The following is a 10,765-nucleotide window of genomic DNA, read 5'->3' as shown; positions in this document are numbered from 1 at the left end:
CCCATTGTTGGTGTCCATGGGAGGAATAGTGGCCCGTCATTGGAAGGAATACTGCCACATAGTTGGTATCGGAGTGAGAAATAATGCCCCTCTATTGGTGTCAGCAACAGGAATTATGCCCCATTGTTGGTGTCAGTGAATAAAACAGTACCCCAAGGGCCAGATAAAGCAAGCAAAGGGCCACAGTTTGGTGACCACTGCTTTATACCATTCACCACAGCTTCACCACAGTAACTGATCTTACTTGGCTGTATGTGAACAGCGCAGTGGTATCTGCAAAAAGTGAAGGAACGCTGCGGTGGAGCTAGCTCAATAGTTCATTTCTTCATTAAGTCAGTCTAATGTGGTTCCGATACTGGACTTTATTTCTTGCCAGGCGGCAGGCCCAGCACATTTCCATTATCTAGTGACGGGTATGCTTACATCACTCCTGGCCACTGAGCAGTGGTGTTCCAGTAATCCTATGAAGATCAGTGCCTCCTTATTACCAATTTACAGGCCAGATTAGGTTAACATCAGTCTGCCCCCCGGCTACCCATCCTTGTTCATGTGCATAGGTGTGCGCAGCCATTTGCATTAGGGTGTGCACCCCAAAACTCAAACTTATACTGTATTCATGTGTGTGCATGTGTTTATATACTGGCAGTGTCAGAAGAGCAGTGGATGGTATCACAAGAGCAAGGATAGGTGTCAGTGGGATATTTTTTACAATTTTATTTTTCTTTTTATTATTTTTTTACTTTTTTTTTTTTTAGCAGAAAAGGAGACTTTTTCTGTATTTGGTGAAATATTAGGGGTCTAAACATGGGAAATATGTAACACACAGGGTGATTAGGGTGTGCCCAGGCACACCCTGTGCGCACGCCTATGTTCATGTGGATCAATGTATCTAGCTGACTATACATAGGAGTAGTGAAAAACCAAAGTGCGGCACGGACAAATGCATTAATCCATCTGCTGGGATGGTTTAGCCAAGGCCATCCATTGATTCCGTTCAGCCTTGTGTAAGAATGTTGTTATGCATGTGTGCTGATCTGGGCCCGATTGTGTGTAATTTTATTGTTTGCGACAACGTTGTTACTTGAAATTGTTTTATTATATGGCACTTTGGAGGCTTGTCGGCCATTTGGCTGGTAACCTAATTTCCGTTTTTGTAGATTATTAAAGGTCTTTTTCTGCATTTCTACAAAACCACAGTTGGTCCTTATTTATAACTACTTTTTGGGTGGTCATCTGTTGACCATCTGTTGCTTTTTGGATATTTAGTAATAGTTGTTGAGGGATCCCCCCACTAGGGGTGAGTTGGTTGTTGATCTGCTTTTGGTGGTCGTTTTTATTAATAACCTCATGGTGGGAACCTTGACCCATTATTTTTAGTTTATTTTTTCATAGTTAAGTACAGCACTATCCATGTAGAAACCGCTAGAAACTGCCTAGGTTCTTTCTCAGTAATTGTCCTGCAGCCAGGTACGCAGTCACAGTCACTCTTTGGCTCAATGACAAGTCCAGGGGTGTGCTCTTTGTTTTTGTTTTTTTATTTTTGGGGTAACTTGGATAGGGTTGGAGAATTTGAGTGGGATACTCCAGAAATAACTATGTACAGATTGAGGACAGTAAACCTTCTTTTGTAGAACTGAAGCTGAAGCAATGGCATCTGGAAGTGGGATCATAGTGGGGAATGGGGGGGGGGATCTTGGGCTGTGATCAGAGTGGAGGGATGGGGGGGGATCCGGGAGTGGGATCAGAGTGGAGGGAATTTGGGGGTGTGATCACAGTTGAGGAATCTGGGGGGGATCTGGGGGTGTGATCAGAGTGGAGGATTCTGGGGGGGGGGGTGTGATTAAAGTGTGTGGGGGTATCTGGGGTGTGTAATCAGAATGGGGGGGGATATCTGGGGAGTGTGATCAGAGTGGGGGTATCTGGAGGGTGTGATCAGAGTGGGGGTATCTGGAGGGTGTGATCAGAGTGGGGGTATCTGGAGGGTGTGATCAGAGTGGGGGTATCTGGAGGGTGTGATCAGAGTGGGGGTATCTGGAGGGTGTGATCAGAGAAGGGGAATCTGGGGAGTGTGATCAGAGTAGGGATATCTGGGGAGTGTGATCAGAGTAGGGATATCTGGGGAGTGTGATCAGAGTAGGGATATCTGGGGAGTGTGATCAGAGTAGGGATATCTGGGGAGTGTGATCAGAGTAGGGGTATCTGGGGGATGTGATCAGAGTGAGGGGTATCTGGGGGATGTGATCAGAGTGAGGGGTATCTGGGGGGTGTGATCAGAGTGGGGGGTATCTGGGGGGTGTGATTATAGTGGGGGTACGATCAGAGTGGGGGAGGGTATCTGAGTGTGTGATCAGGGTGGGGGTATCTAATGGCGCTTTTCCACTGCATAGAACCGTACCGGCTCGGCACGCTTTTGTGCTTTTCCACTGCGGTACCGCATGGTATAGGGTCGGAACGGTTCGGTACGGTACGGTATAGGTTTGCTTTTCCACTGCATGGAACCGAACGGTACGGTACGGTACGGCTCTGAAAAAACAGTACCTACTCGATTGTGGTTCCAACAGGTACCAAACTGGTACCATATCCCACAATCCTTTGCATGCAGTCACTACTAGCCACTGATTGGTCAGAGAATCACACCCACCCCGTTGTTATCCCACCCACTTAACTTTAGTACTTCTTTAGTGGAAAAGCAAACCTATACCGTACCGTACCGAACCGTTCCGACCCTATACCATGCGGTACCGCAGTGGAAAAGCAAACAGGGCCAAGCAGGGCCGAGTAGAGCCGAGCCGGTACTAGCCGGTACTTGCAGTGGAAAAGCGCCATAAAAGTCCATAGGTTAGGGGGTGCAAATTACTTGCCTTGCCCCAAGAGATGACAACCCACATTATGTCACTGAGCACAAGTCCTTGCATATAGATGTAGCCAAGCCTGGACTACCATATACATATTATATATTATATATATATATATATATATATATATATATATATATATATATATATATATATATATATATATATATATATACACATATACACACACACATACACATTAAGGTTACCGTTATTAATAATGCAACCAGAATGCCCCTTTAAGGTTGTACGTGGGATGATCGACTTGCTCTGGAGGTCGAACTAGAACTGAAGGTAGACTGTTGTGTGGAACTATACTCCCAGGGAGCCACAGGAGAGAAGAGGACCATGGGAGAACTGATATACTGGTCTGCTGGGCAGTGCGCGCTCTCTTGCTTTCGGGACTTGTGCAGGACAGACCTGTCGGAGAGGTGTGAGAGGACACTGTTGGTGACGGAGGCCAGAGCGTGCAGCCTAGGGAGAGAGGAGCCCATTCTCAGCGGTGCAGGAAATCACGCAGCGGTGATAGATCCAGTGGAGCTGAGTAAGATATCGGGTGAAGCTGAACTGACTGACCAGGACAGCAGAGTGCCGATCAACCCTAGCAATACAGAGGCGTGGGGGAACACCTCGCCTGGGTAGCAGGATAAACTCAAGTTGACACGGAAGAGTGCCTGGTGAAATCCTGAATCGCAAGTATAAATCTTCATGTATGATACACTGACTGCAGATAGGATCACGCATACACCCTAGGATTACAAATATCATGCTGAAGAGTGATAAAAGCTCCAACTGCCGAGGAAGATATAGCAAGTCCTCTCTAGGAAGGAAACTTCAGCACAGCCTACTAATGGCATGGCTGTGATTGGCCAGTGCAGCATGTGACCCAGCCTCTATATAAGCTGGAGTCATGTAGCGCCGCACATCACTCTGCTCTAACTACTGTAGGGTCAGGTTCCTGCTGCTGCTGATTTGAGGGAGAGATAGGAGATTATTGTAGGGGCAGGCTGGAGATTGCTTTCAGGGAAAGAATAGGACACAGGACAGAAGAATCTTCTTTAATCAGACAGCGATCTACATCAATTTTATTGTGTGGGGGGTGCAGTGCACAATCTTTTTGCCCTGACCTGAGCCCAGTGAGGAGGAGGGAGAAAAAAAAAAAAAAATCAGGTGGGTGGCGTGTGGCGTGCAGCTGCCATTTAATGCAAGCTCAGTGCATATGTGTCTGCTTAATCTGGATTTTAAAAAAAACAAAAACGTTTTTTCCTTCATATTTTACTGTGACATACAGCGTTTAGATACTGCTGTTCTAATCTGCTATTCAAAAATCACCAATTTAAGGGAAAAATAATTATTTTTCATTCATACGTTACTGTGACATACAGCCTTTACACACAGTGCTGTTCTAATCTGCTATTCAAAAATTACCAATTTAAAGGGAAAACATTTTTTTTCAGTTTTTCCTTTTATATGTTACTGTGAGATAAAGCCTTTAGACGCTGCTGTGTTCTAATCTACTCTTCAAAAATCACCAATTAAAAGGAAAAATTTTAATTATTCATTCATACGTTACTGTGAGATACACCCTTTGGATACTGTTGTTCTATTCCGCTATTCAATAAACACCCATTTAGAGGAAAGAAAGATATTAAATTGCGGCTTAGTCTGTATCTGTATGTGTGAGATACACCCTTTGGATACTGTTGTTCTATTCTGCTATTCAATAAACACCCATTTAGGGGAAAATTTATAATTTTGCAATGTTTGCTGATTATGTTACTGTGAGATACACCCTTTAAATTTGTTTGGTGCATCTCCTTCCACCACCGAGGATTGCAGGGCGCTATAGTTTGCCTCCTGTTGCTAACTCCTCCTACTCCGCTTCCTCATTCTTATTCTCATCCTCTACCGCCTCCTCATCCAGTCAACGTAACACCTTCACCACCAACTTCAGCACAGCCAGGGGTAAACAACAGCAGGCAGTTTTACTGATTTAACTGATAACAACAGATACTACACTTGATCTTAGCCAAAATGTCGAGAAGCGATGCTGGTGGCATTCCAACCTGACAGCGGGGGCACAGTGGAAGCACAAGGCGAAGGCAGAGGAGGAGGAGGTCGCCAACGCAGCCAGGGCACCGCCAGCACCTCAGAAGGCAGGGTTAGCATGTATGAAATGTGGAAAATCTTTGTCGGCACGCCACAACAACCAGGACCACCAGCTGTTTTTTTTTTTTTTTTTTTTTTTTAAGCCTGTGGTGTGTGAACACACACACAGACTATCACCCGGTGGGTGCATAAAAAAGTGCACACCAAAAAAGTGAAACACAAAAAGTGCACAGGGTGTACACATGGTCCCTGACCCTGATCCCCCGGGGCGCAAGGCTCCTGACAGGGACTGGGGTACTTACACTGGCTAACCTACCGAAACCAGGCAGCCCCCTTCTTTAGGAGGTCTGCTGAAACAGACCAACCCAAGTACTAGGTGGGGCTCTCCCGAAGAGAAACTCCATGAGAGAGGGCGAACCAAGCCAGAAGGCCATATCCACCCCCTCCCAAGACTTTCAGGGACAGGCCAAAGGACCTACACCCCACTAATCACGCTGTGCAAAATAAAGTGTACAATAAAAAACCCAAAACGTGAGACACACAACACATAAAAGTGGGGAAAGGGATAGTGGAGAAGTGCAAGGTTAGTGTCACGTTGCAATACTATGGCAGGCCCTTCGGCCAGGAATAAAAAATTCCTCTGGTCCTCACTCCTGACCAAAAGGCCCGGCCCTAGAGGCAGGTGTGAAAAACATGTGTAGGAAGTGCAGTGTCCTTGGTGCCATACTCATAGTGTTGCCATCCACCGTGAATTATGGCACTCCTGGACTGCCACTCCAGGGGCACATACACCACAGGCTTTTCAGAATCCTGGTCCCTGGCAAGACCAGCGCAGCCCCGTCCCTACCAGAAGGCCTCAGAACTTAGACAGCTTTGGGAGAGCTCGGCCCACAACCAGGGACACATACCTTTTGCAAGGCCAGACTCAACCCAGAAGGGGGAAAAAAGCCCCCCGCCGCCATCACCATTCCTTACCATACAGTTCCTTACCGTTCCTTATGTACTATACACGTACTGAATGATGGGTCTGCCCCCTTCAACTTCTGGGTCTCCAAATTGGGCACATGGCCTGAGCTTGCCCTTTACGCCTTGAAAGTGCTGGCCTGCCCTGCAGCCAGTGTATTATCTGAACGTGTATTTAGCACGGCTGGGGGCGTTATCACAGACAAGCACAGCCGCCTGTCCAGAGCCAACGTGGACAAGCTCACATTCATTAAAATGAACCAGGCATGGATCCCACAGGACTTGTCTGTAGCTTGTGCAGAATAGACATGTATAACGGCCTTACCCAGCCATTGTTGTAATTTTGATCTTTCTCACTCTTTTGGGGTGTACCCTAATTTAAAAAGAAACACAATTAAAAACAAAAATCAGTGTTGGCTACCTCGTCCTCCTCCACCGCCGCTTCCACCTACACCGCCACATCCACCACAACCTCAACCTCCTACTCCATATGGGCCTCGTCCTCCTAGATCAAGATGATTATTTTTTATTTTTAGGTTTTTTATGTTATTTTAAGTTATTTCCCTATCCACATTTGTTTGCAGAGCACTTGCCATGCTCTTAACAAGATTGTTCTGCCATTTGCAGTCCTCTAGCCCTTTCCATGTTTTTTTTAGAGCCATTTTAGTGCTCAAAAGTTCGGTCACCATTGACTTCAATGGGGTTCGGGATCGGGGTCAAGTTCGGGTTAAGTCACGAACCCGGACTTTTTTTTCAAGTTCGGCTGAACCCGGACATCCAGGTGTCCGCTCAACTCTAACCTAAATGCTTTCAGGTAGAGGAGGTGACACTAGAAGCAGGGATTCAGGCCCAAGTATTCTCTCAGTTGGAAAATAAAGTGATGTTAGAAGAAGGGTTTACCACCCTCGCTGGCCCTGCAAACATGGACGCCAATGGACTCGGAGCTCCCCTTGCCTCTTTCTATGCAGATACGAGCCGTTTAGTTGAGGGCCTGGTCAAGAACTGGTCTAATTGTACTGGGCAGAGCTACAGACAGCTGCGGTTCTTCTCTGGCCAGATACCAACTCCCACAGGAGAGGAGGTCTTTGAGAGTTGGATGAGCCAGGCCACTCAGGCAGTGGAAGAATGGAGTGTGCCAGAGGCGGTGAAGAGGCAACGACTAAGTGAGAATTTGAGAGGTCCAGCTGCTGAGGTGATCAGAAACTTGAGGATGGGCAACAAGGATTGTGTGGTTATGGACTATATAGATGCCTTGTTTGCTGTCTTTGAACGAGTGGAAAAGACTACGGACCTGTTGTACAAGTTCAATCATACACACCAACAACAAGGAGAGAGATTATCTGGCTATGTTTTCCGTGTGGACAAGGTGTTGCACCAGATTCTGTTAAAAAAGGGCATAGACCCTAAAAATGCTGATCAAGTGCGGCTGAAAAAGTGTTGCAAGGGGCTCGGCCCAATCATCCCATAGTCCTGAATCTGTTATTAAAGGGAGTCTGAACCACTCCTACTTTTATCCTGAGTTGATGGAGGGAGGTGAGAGAGGAAGAGGCCCTGTTGGAAGAGAAGAGCCAAGGTGTCAGAGAACTGTTAAGCAGTGAAGGGCAGAAAGAGAGAGCATCTGCCCGCCTAGCTCGAGTGGAGAACCGTTTCTCGGATGAAGAAAGTGAAGCCGATATCGATTTGGGCCGTTGTGAAAGTTCAGGATTAAAAAAAAAACCTGGAGGAGAGTTCAAGCTGAATTAATGATCCAGACAGCACAGGTCCAAACCCAGATGTGCCAGACCCTGATGCAGGTGATGGAGGCTCAGGGGAGAGTTCAAGAACCAAAGAAAAAATTTTAAGAGACTGAATCTTCCACCCTTTAATGACAGAGGGTGTTTTGAGTGTGGAGAAATCAGACACTTTTGGGCCAAATGCCCCAAGCAGGGACTTAGCCCTGATTTGCTGGAGGAGCTGCTAAAGGCTTTACAGAAATTATTTTTCGCAAAGAAGGTGGAAAACTTCAGGGGACCTTAGAGAAGGAGCCAATTGAGCGTCCCGATATTAAACAGAGCTCCAGCACGAGTAAAACTGGTAAACGGCACGGGATGGGGTCCTCTGCCTGATCCTCCCCCTCTATGCTTAGTTTACAAAGGGGGCCATCTGGGTTGGGTGAAAAGACACAGGGAGTCAGTGTATCTTCTCCCCCAAGGAAGAAAAAGAGGATCTGGTCTCCCATCATGAAAATCAGTAGAAGTACAGACTGCTGAGTTCCCTTGGAAGGAGGAAGATGGGAACGGTTTCTCCCCCCAGTTCAAGCTGGGTGACACCTGTAATTAATACACCCAGAAGACTGGAAAGACCTGCCCTGGCCACGCAGCGAGAATTATTTACAGCAGCAGAGGGAAGAATGCCAAAGAAGCTGATGGGGCCCTCCCTGTTGGTCTCGTTGCAGGTGGAAGGAATCTATACAAAGGCCCTATTAGACACGGGGGCTCAAGTAACACTGTTGTATAGAGACTTCTACGACAAGTACCTGAAACATATTCCATTATGCAAGTTAGAAGAGCTGGAGATTTGGGGGCTATGACGCCAGAAGTTTCCATATGATGGGTATATTCCCATAAAGATTGGTTTTAATCCATCCACAGAGAAGAAGATGGAGGTCTTTGATGCTCTGGCAGTAGTGTGCCCTCCTCCCCCTGGAGCAAAACAGGGGGAGGAGGGCACCAATATGTACCTGGTGAGAAGAATGCTTACCCCATTGGCTCTAAGGGGCTCTGCCATTGAGGAAGTACATCCCCAATTAAGGAAGGCTTTTCAGCGAGTGATACAAGAGCAGAAGGCCCTAGTTGAAGGGGTAGGAAAGCTGTGGCGACTGGACACTCGGGAGCGAGTGTTACAGCCAGGTGAAAGGACATATATGAAAGCTATAGTCAAGCTGTCTTGGGACCAGCCGGGTCCTTTTGTGATGTTGGAAGGCGATCCACTGGGAAAAGACACTGAGCTGGAACTGGTTCCAGAAATAGCACCCACGAAGACTTTATGGAGAACAGGAGGGAAGGTTTCTGTCAGCATTCGGAACATCACTGGGTAGCCAGTCAGTTCGAAGCCCCGCATGGCGTTGGGGCGGCTGAGTGTTGCCACTCCGGTGACCCTGAAGGATCTGGTCCAGGAGGAAGAGGGGAGTGGGCCAAAAGAAGGCTCTGAGATTCAATGCCCTGCTGTCCCATTCAAGTGGGGGGAGTGGGTGAAGGCCCAGCTGGCCAGATGGGAGAGACTTTTTTCTTGAAGAATGATTTCAATGTGGGGTGTGCGAAAAGCGCTCAGGATCAAATTCGGCTGAGTGAGGACAAACCTTTCCATGAGAGAGCTTGGCGGATCCCTCTAAGTGATTTGGAGGATCTTTGAGAACAGCTGGCTGAGCTAAAAAAAGTCTGCAGCCATTAGAGTCCCGCAGTCCATATGCTTCTCCTATTGTAGTAGTTCGAAAGAAGAATGGGACTATTAGGATGTGCATTGACTATCCTTGAATCGACGAACCATCCCTGACCAATACACCACTCCTAGAATTAAAGATGCCCTGCAATGGTTGTCAGGAGCTAAGTGGTTCAGTGTATTGGATCTGAAGAGTGGCTATTATCAGATACCTATGCACCCTGAAGATAAAGAGAAGACTGCTTTCATCAGCCCATTGGGTTTTTTGAATTTGACCGGATGCCACAAGGACTGGCAGGTGCTCCCACCACTTTTCAGAGGTTAATGGAGAATACTGTGGGTGACATGAATTTGATCAAAGTTCTTGTATACCTGGACGATATCATTGTGTTTGGCAAGACATTGGAGGAACACGAAGTTCGTCTTGAAAAGGTTTTTCAGAGGCTCTATGAAGAGGGATTAAAGTTGTCCTTGGAAAAGTGCCAGTTCTACCAGACTTCTGTCACCTATCTGGGGCATTTGCTCTCAGCAGATGGGGTGGCTACTGACCCTCAGAAGTTGGAGGCTGTTACTACTTGGCCCGACCAGGGACTGTAACTGATGTAGCCTGGTCGCACGACTACTATTGTGTGTTAAGACTGTTGTTTGTTATTAAAGTTCTTCAAAGACAGTGGCCTTTGAATTATGGGAGATGTAGTTCAAGGAGGAGCCCGGACCATAGACTGCTATGCGAAAGGACTCTTCTCCCAGGGAGCAATATGACTTGCGGAGCCTGTTGGGGGTGTCTTTATAAAGGGGGGCAGGATCAACTTTCACTCTCTTGCCTCGAGGACAGCGTGCTCTGAAGAAGGGGAAGAGCTGCTGCGGATCACAGAGGAGTAGGCCGGAGGCCTAGTAGTGGACACCTGAGTGGAGACGAGCGGTGTGTGTAGAAGATTCTGGGTAGTGTGACTGAGCGGAAGGACGCCTGACAGGCCGAGAGAGAGTGGCTGAGCAGAGCGGGGCCAGGTTGCAGCGCGGAACAGAGCTCTCGGTATTGGGTGAGAGACATCCAGCATCTACATCTGCATTTATCACATACCTAGACTGAGTCAGGGCAGAACTGCCGAACCGTTTGAGTAGCAGGCCATACTGAGTTCTAAAATCTCCACTGGACACTGCAGTTATACATGCATGGTGAGTGAACAAGGCCTTAAGCCCTTTTACAGTACCAGGTTGTGTGCCTATTGGAAAGCATCAAGATATTTTTCTCATTCATCTTTGTGGATTACAATTACTAACTACCTTGGGGATTACAGTTATTGATCACCTTTACTTGGATTACAATTACTTTCCTTGGATTGACTGAGGATTTCTTGCCGAAGACTAATGAGGCCTCACTCTCCAGGAGACTCTTGCAATCTAGTGTAAAGCGGGCCCCC

Source organism: Pelophylax lessonae (genome assembly GCF_965119305.1).
Source record: "Pelophylax lessonae genome assembly, chromosome: 4".
Classification (NCBI taxonomy): Eukaryota; Metazoa; Chordata; class Amphibia; order Anura; family Ranidae; genus Pelophylax; species Pelophylax lessonae.
The sequence above is the reverse complement of the archived record's forward strand: the minus strand, read 5'-3'. Positions refer to the sequence as shown.